This window comes from Hermetia illucens, chromosome 4 (genome assembly GCF_905115235.1).
Source record: "Hermetia illucens chromosome 4, iHerIll2.2.curated.20191125, whole genome shotgun sequence".
Taxonomy (NCBI): domain Eukaryota; kingdom Metazoa; phylum Arthropoda; class Insecta; order Diptera; family Stratiomyidae; genus Hermetia; species Hermetia illucens.
In genome coordinates, this window is record NC_051852.1 from 111,376,644 (window position 1) to 111,390,049 (window position 13,406).

At 40.4% G+C, this 13,406-nt stretch overlaps 1 protein-coding gene across 4 annotated transcripts in view; it reads left to right on the top strand.

Moving 5' to 3' along the window:
- The window catches only part of LOC119654863 (nephrin), a 339,369-nt gene that overhangs the window by 77,864 nt on the left and 248,099 nt on the right, over window positions 1–13,406 (top strand). The gene's annotated exons all lie outside the window — the stretch shown is intronic.

Genomic DNA, 13,406 nt, shown 5'->3' on the forward strand with positions numbered 1-13,406 from the left:
TGATACCTGAAGCGTCCAGCTTCCCATTTCCTAACTTGTTAGTGTCTTTCCTGACTTAGTTTTGCAAATTCCTGAGATAACAAGTATTTTCTCAAATTTAACGCTGCACCATTTGGTAGCCACTGCTAAAAGGATTAATCATTATATATTCATAGGCGAACACATTATCTATAAAATAAACCCTGGTAAGGACATTTTTTTCCAAAGTAAATAACCAAATTTCGTCAATTTTCACTTTTTTTGTGAATTATTACCTAATAAAGAAACTAACTTGTTACCATTTGCGTACTCTTTCTAGGGATTGTGACTTTAAAATCTTCCATGCGTAGGCAGTGAGCCTCGGAAATTGAGTTATTAATCCAATCAAAATTCCGAACCGGTAAAAAATTCGAAAAATATGACACATGCTAGACCCATAATTTATCTGCTTGGATATGGATTAATCCTTTGATAAAAGATAAAAATTGTGGGGAACAGTCACAAATCCTCACTAGACCCTGCTATGAAAATCTATCCATCTACATATAATTCCCGTAAACATGTCATACTTATCTTCGAGCCTCAATCCGCCTTTATCCTTCGATCTTTTCCTAGCTCCTCGAGAGAATTGAACTCCTCCTCCTACAATGTCGTAGAGTGCCACATCACTTCTTATATTGTATCCCTTTTCAATACAGCACAGAAATTATTGCAGAAATGAAATTTTCATAAAGATGGTAGGATATTTTACCACCCTTAGTTAGTCCGACGTTTACAGAGCTCTCGTCCTTATTATCTTTTCTGCTAGATATTTTCATTCGTTCTGCCTTTATCTAAGCCTGCCTGCGTTGGGCGAAAAACTTTTCCAAGCTTAAAGCCTTTTAAGACAGCAAAGTACTGACCAGCAAGGAAAGCAGAAGTCGTGGGAAGTGACAGAAGTTGTCCACTACTGAGCAAACAGCAAGATATGAAGGACGTGATGTTAGTTTTTCTTCGTTGTGGCCCTTGGGCAGGGTGACATCAGTAAAAAGGAACAGTATCAGACGACGAGTCAATTCCATGTATGGATTTATGCTTGCTTATGAGGATAATGTGTATTATCTATGAAGCAGTTTTCAACGAAATTTACAATCAGGGCAAACAGGGCAACAGTACAGAACACAATAACTCTCAACAGTTATGGAAAGATAGATGTTGTCAGACTTTGTGTTTGTTAAAAATCTTAAAAATTCTTTATTGTCAGTAAATAATTTAGGGTGAACAGTGGGTGGGATATTACTGCATTAGTTGAATTTTATGTGAATTGAACTTTCGTGTCTTTTATTTTCTTTTTTACAACTTTTAATAATATCTACATAAATGAAAACAACCAGAATGAAAACATTTTTTCGCTGGTAGGCTAATATTTCCACGTTGTAAAAAATTTTGGGAAATATTTCATCCTTTCTTCAGTGTAAGAGTTCCTGAATTTCTAGCGCCTTCAGCAACAGGTCTAACTTAAAGTAAGAATGTTGACTTAAAGGGGACTCTGACTGCAAGACTTCACTTAGGATTTTTTTCATGATATTTTAGTTAGTACCATTTTATTGAATCCTCTTTCACATATAGAACTCCCAACATGTTTTCAGTTCTCAAAAACTAGTCAAGATAGCGTTCCTTACCAATCTGATAAAATGGTTTGTTTTCATTTCATTCATTTTTGTTCTTCACGCTTCAAGCCACTACCCAATCCTTATGAGATTCAGGTCCTGGTGGTTTAATAGAAGGGTATGCCTGGTATGCATAATACTGCGGTCCACAATTGAATTGGAGACTTGACCTCCCCCCGCCCACTGACCCACTTGATGGAATATGCGGATGTCGTTGGTCTTTATGCGCAAATCTTAGCCCCCCATCTGTTCTCCGGAACGAAGTAATATTTTTGATATCGGATACCTAATTGATCTACATATCTATGCATTGAATGATTCAGAAGGTATTAATTTCAATGTTTTTTTTTTCAGGTGAGTGCAATTCTTCATATGTCTAGTATTATTAGCTGTGTATAGGTAAGAAGAAAAGTATTATTTCCATTTTTATCAACTCACCATTTCGAAAAATGGTGCTGAGTTCATCCCGAAATCGCTGCTTTCATCATCCGACCCAGTTTTTTGTCTCCATTGGACATGATGCTAGTCGCTAATGCTGGAGGTTCGACCTGCTCCTAAGTTATATGTTTTCAGTTGACTCCTTCGAAGATTTCAGCCTAATTACTCCTGTAAATATTTTATTGATTTCAGTTTTAAGGACCATGCTTCACGTTCATCCACCTTCATTGTATATATGTTTAACTTGCTACTAGCATGTAAGGTTTCTGCCCAACAAAATCATTAACGACCCCTCCTTGAAACTCTCTTCTCTTCTCCACGAATCCACTGCAGAGCTGTCTCTACATCTATGTAGTCAACTGCATTCTACAATAGTCTCTTCAATTAGACTTTTCGGTTCTATCGTCTTCCCAGCGTCTGCTCCAGAATCTTCTTTCCTTTTCGAGTCTAGGAAATCGTCGCAGTTGGAATAGTTAGGTGGGCTCTCCAGTTTAAGCTTATGCAGATATTTGGTGTATTCGCAATGCCTATGAGAAATTACATGGGATTGTAGTTTACCTCTTCGTGCCTTCTTTGCATCTAGAGTTTGGTTATTATCTCCGGTTCACTCTTTTTAGGAGTATACGACATCAACACAGTCAGGAATTCAGCTCACCGCAGCAAGACAAACACAATGCGAAAACAAACATCCACGACGACGAAATTCGAACCTAGGGCAACGAAATTGGGAGGCAACCTCCATACTCACCAACCATCGCGCCTTTATTTGGACTCCATCTCGGAACCTATCGACCGTTTTCCGCCCTGTTCGATGGTCATAGCCACCTGCTCACCAATCGTTGCCATTTGATTTTTTTTGTACGGTTCCCAGGAAAAACCATTGATGCGTGATTTGGCTATCAAGTAAGTTGCATCGCCTAAAACGTTTTTGAAGGGACAGTACGTTCGTAAAGGTGTTTTTCTCTCAACCACATTCATCCAGTAACCAAGATTGCATAAGGTATGCTTGCAATTTCCTTAACTAGCACTGCGTAGAGTAGTATCGAGCATACCGCTCTAGCTACAAAGACACTACGTGCGGGTTGCAGGCCACCACGTTTGTCATCATCCTTCCCGACGCCATGGTGACTGGGGATAGTAGTTTACTGTAAATTGCTTTAAGGTCATTTCTATCATGACTCCAAGGAATTTTAACACTGGTTTCGAGGCGACGACGCGGCTCCCCATTCTAATGCGGAGGATTGTTTAAGTACGATGCGTTGTGATAAACACCGCTTCTGTTTCGTCCATCACGAGTACAATACTTGAATATTTTAGCTACCCCTTTATAGCAGTGATTCTTTGGATGAATATAGCTTTCATCGGTTTGGTTGGTATTTTCCAATTGCAATCATCACTATGTCATTAGCTTAACCCGCTATTCTGGCCTTTGGCGTTAAGGACATAATTATGCGTGATCTTTTACAACAGTGGTTCCTGCACAGAAAACTATGGAATGCCAGCACAGAAAATGCATTACCTAGGCCCATCTGCCGTGTCGTACCAAAGCATTTCCTGTTAGATACCTTAAGTTAAGTAACTGGTAAAGTTAAAGTTAAAGTCACCAAGTGTGACTAAAATAACCCTTCCTTGTGTTCATTAGGCAGCATCTAGATATAATAGCAATAGTTTTCCGCGTTTCCATACCTCTAGAGGATGCCATCCACAATACAAGCTGCAATCAATCCCCCAAATATGTCCACCCTCAACGCCAAAACTTTGTGCTTTACGATGCATCAACGTTCTCCAAAAAGTCAGCATTTCTGTGGTTGTTACTGCGGGTATTATTTCCACATTGAAAGGTCTTTGAAGACTGCACTTTTGAGGGAGTATATTTTCAACAATTTTCAAAATAAGATATACATATAATTAACAGAGCTGCTATGTCTTCAATCCTTCCCATTAAAATCCTGGTAACTGAAGTAGCCCCTTTAATCATCATCAACGGCGTAAAAACCGGTATCCGGTCTAGGTCTAAGGCGACTGTAATTCCATCGGCTCCTGGCGACTTATGATTTTTAAGTCGGCGGGTTTCTTCTATGCTTGATAGTGGCAGTATTTGTCTGTCGTCTTCAGTTGGCGGGACCTCCAACTCACGGATATTTTAGTTGCTGAGCAGTTCATCAAAATACTCAACCTATCGCTCCAATGTACCCACTCTATAACCTACTCTATAATCCACTCTCTATAATCAGATTTCCCTCGTTGTCTCTGCAGGATGAGCATCCAGGTGCATGCAGCTTCATCCTGCTGACTTGTTGGTAAAACTACCGCACTTGGTGCTGTTGCTCCCTGTACTTCTCGAGTTCACGGACTTGTTGGTTCTAGGCTCTCTTTTCTGTCTGTGAAGTCGCTTCTCCACTCGATGGAGTTTGTGATAAGGGTGTGCACATTCCCACGTATTTTGAAAGTTCACCATTACCCGTTGTGCGACATTCTTTCATTCCATTGCTAGCTTGAATTCGTTGTCGAACCAGCCGTTCCGACTTTTCTGACGGCTAGGGTCAATTCTGTTGACAGCGCTCTTGTTCTGTTACAAAGGTATTAAGTTATTGCAAATGAAATGGCCGTTTGATACTAAAATTTGAAACGACTGCAAAGCTTAATCAAAATAGATACCAGTCGATTCAAACTACTTCTCCCAGTGAGGTTAAAAAGCATGTATGCCAGTTTCGTAGAAGTCCAACTGTCGGGTGTTGATAAATTCGTCGAAGGCAATTTTGACAGCCTCCTCGTTCCTAAATTGTCTTTCCGCCAAAAAAAATGATCCAAATGCTTGAAAAAGTGGTAGTCGGTTGGCGAATATACTGGATGAGGCAGAATCTCATACTGGAATTCGTTCAACTTTCGTTGTTCTGGATACATGAGGTCGTGCATTGTCGTGAAGGAGTATCACACCATTTCTATTGACCAATCTCGGGCGTTGAATACTCAATTTTTGGTGCATTTCCTCGAGTTGGGCACAGTATTTCTTTGCATTTATCGTTTCTCCAGGTGCCAAAAAAGAATAGTGGGTAACTCCAGCTGCAGACCACCAAACAGTCATCATTACCTTCTTCTGATGGAAGTTTGGTTTCGGCATATGCTTCGGTGGCTCATCAGCATCTAGCCATTGTGCTGATCGGGGACGATTGTCGTATAATATCCACTTTTCATCACATGTCACTATTCTGTGTAAAAAAGGATCGTTTCTGTTGCGAGAGAGTATAGAACAGCAAATTTCCATTCGAAGCCCCATGTTTTGCTCCGTAAGGGCAGGCGGAACCCATTTGTCTATTTTTTCGCCTTTCCAAGTTGTTGTAAGTGCCGGGAAACTGTCGAATAGTGTACGCCCAATTTCTCTGCAATGTCTCCCACAGACTGACGTCGGATTCGATTAGCAAACGCAGCTCGTCGTTGTCAGTCGATGATCCTGGATGTCCACGCCTCACTTTGAAGGTTTACGTCTCCTGACCGGAATTTTTCGAACCACCTTCGTGTGGTTCGTTCGCTTACCGTATCAGCTCCGAATGTGCTGTTAATGCTCCTGGTCGCCTCCGCTGCTTTATGAACTCATACAGAAAAAGTATATGTTCTTAGCTCTTTTCCATCTTTTTTTTTCTTTTTATTTACTGTTATTATAACGATGGTCAAAACTGAAATGAGTCCTTGATTAAATGAAGAAGTATTTATACTTCATTATCCGACACTAACAGCGCCAACTGGTGGTGGCTTGATATAGAAAAATCGCAATTGACTTCACTTGATTGACAAATCGGCGATTTCATGTGCAACAACCTAATAGTTTGCGGTTTTTTTGAACTATTTTGTAGACATACCGCTTCATCCTCAGGTCAGTCCATTTAATCGCTCAACCACGAGTTGGGTATTCTTCGGGCAGAAAATAAGTATAAGTACAGTCTCGGCATCGACGAATTGCGATGCACTTCGTAATATGGAAATCTTTTATCAGAGGTTTTCCTGGAATATTGTTCTGGTGCAACCACACCTTCATAGATGCATTTTCATCAATTGCTTTTCTGACCAATCGGACGTGCTTAGAAGCGCAGCCAATAAAGTCCTTGGCTTATACATCGGGTCGATGAAGGTAATCGTAGTGGGTGTAGTGTTCACTGGCGCTTCAGGATATGCCACGAATAAGTGAAAGACAAACGAAGGTCAAGGACATAACTAAACAGTCAGTGAATTTAAACAATTTTTCACTCGCACTATGCGATCGGCAATGACTTTTTTTCCCGTCCTTTTGTGTACAAGGCTAGGATGTTCATATACTCCAACTCAGCCAATGAATGAAACTTGGGAATCGGGGAATGGAATAGGAATATAGCAATTCCTATTCGCTTATTACAGGCGCTTACATCTTTGATTCGTAGGTAATTTGCGCAAGTGGCCTTATTAATTTGAATCGATCTGATTTTCCCACTGTAGATAAAATCTTTGAACTCATTTGCAGCTTTGGTATGCGTGCCATCCATGCACTCCTTTCCGTTGCACAGGTTTGAATTTGAGACTCTTTCTCACATTCTTGGGAAATATTGCCCATTTTTAAGGTTTTGTGTAGAACAAAACTTTATTAAAATCAGTTTACTGTCTGTTTATCTGCCTGTTTTTTTATAGAGATGGAAAGCATCAAAAGCCACAGTGTGGGACTTTAATTCACTAAAACCACCTCTCCTCACCGGTTATGGCCCACAGAACTTTCTAAAGACATTACATCGTAGGGCGAGTTACTCCTAAAGTGATAATTGTTCGAAGCTGCTCCTGAATACAGCTTATGGTGCTATTAATTGCACACTTCTTGGGATTCGATTATTTGTGGAATAATCGTCTCCACTTGTCAAGACCCTGACAAGAGAAATTGAAGCTGTTCCCCCTCATTTGCAAATCTCGGACATACGAACAGCATGTGTCCCGGGTCCATCCATTTATACACTCAGGACAGAAGGGAGAATCGTTAAGTCCAAAACCATGTAAATACCTACGGTATCTACCATGCCCAGTTAGAAACTTGGTTAAGTAGTAGTGGACATCTCCATGGCTGCGCATAATCCAAAGTTGGATATTTGGAATCAGCCTGTGCATCCACCTCCCCTTGCGAGAATTATCTCAACGTTCCTGCCACACCCTGATTGTGCGCTCTCTCTCTCTCTTCTCGTCGTCAATCTTCGGTATTATGGTCACTACGTGCTTTCCAATTAGCGCTAGTATCTCTTAACGTACTCAGACGATATACTGCAGATTATTTTCTCCTGTAAGCCTAAACATTAAGGGCTTTTATCCAAAATGGTGCTATATACAGTAAAATGGATGAACACACTTTGGCTAGCAACAGCCTCCACGGTGGTTTTGGTCCTCCAATATTGAGCATCATGCCAGTTAACACCGCTACAGTTTTCGTTGCTTTCTCGCCCTCGTAGCTCAAGTGTTCCTTGAAGGTCAATCAATTATCTAACGCCGATGTACTTGATGAAAGGCTTGGACTCTATCATATGCTGTCCCACACGAAATCATAGAATTTCTTTTAGTTTACGGCTGCTGACCAGTACAGACTCAATTTTGTGTTCCGCCGACTTTAATCCATGTGATACCAACCAATCCTTGATCAGCCCAACCGATGTCTCACATGCCCAGATAACATCCTTCACGTGCTTGTCTTCTACAACAATGGCGACGTCGTCTGCATAGCCGATAAGGGTAGCTTTTCGCGGGAGTTTGATGGGCAGCACGTGGTTATACATCACGTTCTAGAGCAAGGGTTCAAGCACTGATCCTTGAAGCACTCCGCCTGTTATAAAATATTCAACTGGGCCTTTGTCGGTGTCATAGAGCAGCTTTCTATCCACGGAATCATTCCTGATGATTAGGTGAATATTCGTGGCCACATTTAGTTGGCTTAAAGATCTTATTATATGCTGCCGTTGCGCTGAGTTGAAAGTGTTCCTCATGTCAAGTGTGATGATGGCACAGTATTTTTTGGTACTGCCCTCCCACCTTATACCTGCAATTGCTTCCTTTATCAGAGTGACTGCTGCGTTGATAGCATCCATCGTTGGCCAGCACCGAAACCGTACTGTTGTGTGGACATGCCTCCTGCTTCCTCCACATTTGGGAGCAGCTTGTTACATAAAATCGACTCCAACAACTTTCTCTTATTGTCCAGCAAACAAATAGGGCGATATGACGATTGCGTTTCAGGTGATTTACCACTCTTTGATAGCAACACCAGCATTTGTCTTTTCCATTGAGTCGGGAAAGTGCCCTCTTCCAAGCAGGTATTAAACAAATCGGGAAACTGGAAACTGGACGCTTCAAATACGAAAGGCTGTGTATTTCTCAGTACGTAGCATATATATGCATGTATTATGTAAGAGTATCCACTTTCGGGTGATATTGACATTCCTAGTCTTGAATTTGTAAAAAAGTAACAACTTTGACGTATTATAACTCTGTCCGATTACCACCAGGATCAGGCTCTATATTAGCCTACGTCACCGAAAAATTTCGTGGTGCTAGCATGAACTTAAGGGGGGGTTTGCAGCCATTTACTAAAAATTCTAGTAATATGCTATTATTAGCTTTATTTCAACAGATGTTGGTATGGAAGGTATTTCGGAGCCCAAGCACCGTATAGTGGCAGTCCCGTGATTTTTTTCAGATTTTTCGGTTGGGTAGTTTCTAAGAATGTCTCCCTTAAAGAAATGATCATTTTCAACCCCCCGCTCTCCCCACCTTTCCAACAAATGTCAAAACAAAGAACGGCGTCGAAAAGTATTAACCGAGATTTTTAATTTGATACCCTTGACTATATTTGATGAAAAAAAAATTACACCCGCCTTTTGCATGTAAAAGGATGTAACCCACTGTATGCGTGAGCGTTCACAGTTCCCACTTTTCTACCAAATTTGGTGTCAATCGATAGACCTGTCTTCGAGAAAAATGCATGCGACAGACAGTAAACCGAGGTTTTACACAAATCCTTAAAAAGGATATTCATCACTCCGATCGTGCTTTTATTGCCGCTTTCAAAACCATGCTCGCTATTCCTTCCAGCCCGGGTGCTGTTTAGCCCCTGCCTTTTGACAGGCATTGGTAAGCTCATCCTTTGTTATACTTGGGATATCCTTAGTGTATTTGCTTCGCTGTGGAATAAAGTGGTCACGATTCTTCGGAATAAAACTGAGCACTTTCTCTGCGGGGCCCTGCTTCCTTTCAGCTTAGCAATTACCGCTCTATAGGCTCCTCCCCACGGATTGATGTCGGCGTTTTCGCGAAGTTCTTTAAACGAATTCCATTTTCATGGATCTCTTCCCGCAGCTCTCTTCGAACAGTTTTCCCAATCATCATTTGCATGTTGACAATTTCTTCTCGCTTGCAGGCGTATGACATGCAGTCGTTTGATTTCGTCATTCCAACCTTTATAGATTACTGAAACCGTAATCTGTGAACGTTACTTCTGCGCCTTAGCATAGAGGCATTACAGGCTGCGACCAAGTTTGCTCAGATTTTCCACACGATGTCTGATGGTGTTGAACAATCCTTAAATATCTCAGCGAATATTTCCGCGTCAAACATCTTTGAATTGAAAAATGACATTATATCCATCGGGTGCTCCATTCTCCTGTCCTCCATTACACTAAACAGTATGGTTTGATCAGCAATGAACCTCTTATGAAAGTAATATCTACCAGTGAACCTAGCCTCGCTTTCCGGAAAGTATAGGTACTTCCGATACTAGCAAGAACAAAGTCCAGCGAAGAAAAAGCTTCCAGCACTATGAGCCACCTGTTGTTAGAAACTTTGCTACCCTACTCGGTGGACCATGCGTCGAAGTCTCCCGCGATGACAATAAGGGACTGTACACTTGCATCTCACGCAAGTTCATGTTACATTCGCTCAAGGTAACAATAGTATATTACTATAATTTTTAATAATTGGGTGCAGAACCTCTCTTAAACTCATCCTCCCAATGTAGTCTATAATACATAACATAATCCTACCAAATTTCGTGGGAATCGCACTATTTCTAGCAAAGTTATAATATGTCAAAGTTGTCGTTTCTGTCGAAAGTGGATATTCTCACATAATATATAATAAGTATAATATAACACGTACTAATGGGACAAATTCACACTTAAATGTCTTCAAAAAAGAAATACTCAAGGAGGTATGCTCTCTCTCTAACGTAGCAGACTATCCACCCAATGCGAAGCTTTCCAATGTCCGGGAGTTTATGCACCATGCCTGCTAGTAGTCCTTCAAATCCAGCTTCTTAAGGTAATGTACTTGGTCTGAATAGGGATTTTATACTTCAGAATTTGGACTAAAGCACTCTGGCCAAGTAAATTTTTTGCTGCAGAAACCCTCGTTGCGATCCCCTTTTAGCCTTCTTTCTTTTACCTTATTTTGGCTTGCTCGGCTTTCTTCCTAGCATTTTTTCATCTACCTCTTTCCTCAAGTTATTTTTTCGAACACTCATTCGCTGTCTGGGGGGTTTTCCTCCTTTTCGCATACCCACTTTTGCTGGTATTCAATTGGATTCACCTGTATTGATTGCTTTAAGTTTTAGGGTTTTCCTTTGATTCTTTTTCTCCTACGGCATAGCTCTCATTATATTTTTGTTTCCATGGCGTTCGTTTTACTTTAATTAATAAACTCGTACAACTCGACATTTGTAGGCTCAAAGAAAATGAAAATGATTTTTCTGGAGTAGCTCCTGTTCAACACATTTAAAAAGCGCCTTTTATCCACGCCTTCTGTGGTCCTAGATAGTAGAGAGGATCTCACAATTACTCAACTTCTTCTGAATGGATCCACATTTCGATCCTGAGGAGCCATCTGTGTGTAATGATGACATCTGTAGTTCACGCCTGAGCGAATTCTTTCGCACTTTTGATGTGGGTGCTCAAAAACTGCAGCTTACGGGATTTAAATGCTTCCTTTTCTACACTGCTTGTAGCAATAGCCTTACGAGCAGTGTGATCAAAGCCGCTACAACATGGTACTTGCTCCCTTATCTAAATTCCCGACATGTATATGAATTATAACCAGTACTAAAACCGTCGAGTAAAATTCAGCCCTAAGCCGGCCGAAGGTAAATTAGATTTTGTTTAGGGAAGCGAGCTTCGACCGCCTTAGTCTGGATAAAACCGCCATTCTCGATCACTTGCGATATATTCGAGAACGGTGCAACTATTGGCCACCTACTGGGACGAAATTTTGTTGAAAGGTTAGAAATGTAACGTAATGATATCATACATAATTGCATCTTCATAGATCTTATGTGATGCCTAGGTCATTTGAAGAAATCGTCCAAAATTTTCCTTGAGATGAAATTAAATCAACAAGGATATGTGAAATCCCTCCACATATCGTATGTGCATAATTTTTGATTTCAAAGTCGTATAAGGCATTGGCTACCGTAGTAATAACCAATCGTTATTTTTCACTTTATTATCAGCAATAGGTTGGCGCCTTACAGAAAACTTGCTGAAGAAAATGCAGTTCATTTGCTTCTTTAATATCAGTCCAGTTCGAATAAGGTTGCCACCTCTCCTGTCTAAGTTGTAATTCCCAGAATCGATGCACAACTGACTTCATTCAACGATTTCGTGAGAGAAATGCTCTAACACATACAAAACAAGGAAATGGTTTCAAATTAAGCTAGAAAGGCACGATTTGAAATTCTTATAGGAGTAGTAAACCGGGCGAAGTCTAGAGTTCATCGAGAATAATAGGTACACGCCTCTCTAATTTGGAATCAAGTTTCGTACGTTTTAATCATTTATATTCGAAAAGGTCCTGATATATCCTTCGCCAAGAAATATGAAGCCTCACGAGAAAAGGTTAAATTAGTTCACTCCATCAGCAAGAGCAATTGTATCGAAAGATCCAGAAATAATTCCATACGAAAAACATCCTCTGGTCTGAACAAGCACCTGAATCGGAATCAATGGAATATAACAATTTCACTCACATGAACATATCCCTTCATCGCCAATCCTTTTATATACGACTCTCTCCCTTATACTTCCTTGCAATTTTTCACTGGGTCTATTTCCTATAAGGCGTCATGACTTTCGTACTTGGATATTCTATTTTCAATTGATTTCTCCTGCTCGTTGTCGTCCTTTCGTGAGCCATATCTGCGCTTTATCTATCAATCCATATCATCTTCGGAAACTTCTGAAAGAGTTCAATCGCTTGTAACTTGTAGATCCTTTTCCCTTAGATACGCTTCAATTGCTTTTCTGGAAAATCGAATCCATTCATCGAGGTGCTTCAAACTTTGCAGTTTAGAATTACCTAGTCTCTGCTAGCATTCGAAAACGTGGACAGGGAATTCCTCTCATGTTTTTATGCCGCACTCCAGGGAGCGGAGAGTGGAGTTTTCCGTGCCACTTGAAGTTGTAACGACTACATTTCGAAAACATACAGCTCCAGGGTAAACTCAAGGTTGATGAGCGCTTTTGACTGTTGTGTGATAGGTTTAAGTTTGTTGCGGACAAGAGATATATATGAGTGGGTTGGGAAGTAGGAGGACGAATCCGAAAGGAAAATACATTTACAGCAGGAAGCAAAGTTAGTCTGGTCTTCGGGATATTGAACTTGTAGCTTACATTTGATTTTCTGACAGCTCCGGAGCTTATAGTTTTTCCGTATATATTTCTTTTGGTGGAAAAATACTTTAATTACTTTTCACAAGAAATCCACCAACTTAATCTTGTGAAATATCAAAAAAATTATTAACTTCACTATTGCCTGACTAAATCTAGAATCAGTGGAAGCTATCGCGACTTGGAAATTGCGGAAAGTCACCCCTAGTTATATTTTTTTAAATGGGGCAAAAATACTGAAACTCCTTGAAAAGGTTTCATTCATGGAATAAGTTCGAAGCTGGTAATGTAAATAGAAATAAGCAAGTAGATGGAAGGGTATGAATAGGTAACGGGTAATTCCTTCCTCGCCCCCATAGACAGGAAGAGTATCCTTAAAAAAGAATCGAAAAAGAAAAGTTCTTATACTGCGTAGTCTATAGAACTCGAGTGGCTATTATGAAAATCCTCCACGATAAAAGTTTACAAAGTTTGTCATTCGATTTCCGTCCGATATTCCAGGGCCGAAGGAATTGCTTTCAAAGAATATCCCAACCGCTTCATTTTTCGCAAGCAACCTAGTGGCTTTCATTAGAGTTTTGTATTCAATTATCGGGATAAAATTGGCTGAAAGAATAAAAACAGAATTGCTTCAATGTTAATCTGTCGGTTTCCAATTTTCCTCCAGTTGGAAATTCTTTCAGAATTA